Source organism: Cryptotermes secundus, unplaced genomic scaffold (genome assembly GCF_002891405.2).
Source record: "Cryptotermes secundus unplaced genomic scaffold, Csec_1.0 scaffold2219, whole genome shotgun sequence".
Lineage (NCBI taxonomy): Eukaryota > Metazoa > Arthropoda > Insecta > Blattodea > Kalotermitidae > Cryptotermes > Cryptotermes secundus.
In genome coordinates this window covers 31,932-32,549 of record NW_019728522.1, presented here as the reverse complement: position 1 = coordinate 32,549, position 618 = coordinate 31,932, and positions in this window count along the sequence as shown.

The following is a 618-nucleotide window of genomic DNA, read 5'->3' as shown; positions in this document are numbered from 1 at the left end:
CTCCTCTTATCTGAATCAACCTATCCGGGAATTTAGGAGGAGGAGAGAAGAGGCGGATACAATTCAGTTAGGACCCCTGGTTCGGCAGAGAGTCAAGTTTGAGATTAAGAGTCTGCTACAAAACTTTGAACTTGGCGGAGGTAAAACCCGCGATTATGCTTGCGTGTTAAGCTAAATAATTTGAGCAAGTGCAACACCGGCTGCTTGGAAGCCGAGACTAGGCCTGATAGTGTAGATTTAGACTCTGAGTGACTGTGAGAAAACAATAAAGTGTTCCAATGGTACAGTGCATTGTGTTGGTCAGAAGTGCTTCACCCTCACTTGTCCGAGCCTGACCCTTAGCCGACCTGAGGAGAGACTCATCGCCAGGAGCTAGTCAAACCCATCGCCAGCTTCCACCCACTCAAGCCGTTCCTCCTTTATAATGAATCGCAAACCGCACCTAGCTGTTTGCTGGCGCCCATAACATCAGGTTCTATCCTGAAATTCCAACCCCCATAATCAGCAACGGAAGGAGGAAGCGGTGGAGCCGGAAGAAGCGGTGGAGCCTGGTCAAGCCGGAACCAGCCACGCCCTAACAACTTCAACGGAGGCAGCACCAGGTAGGGCAGTCAAAGT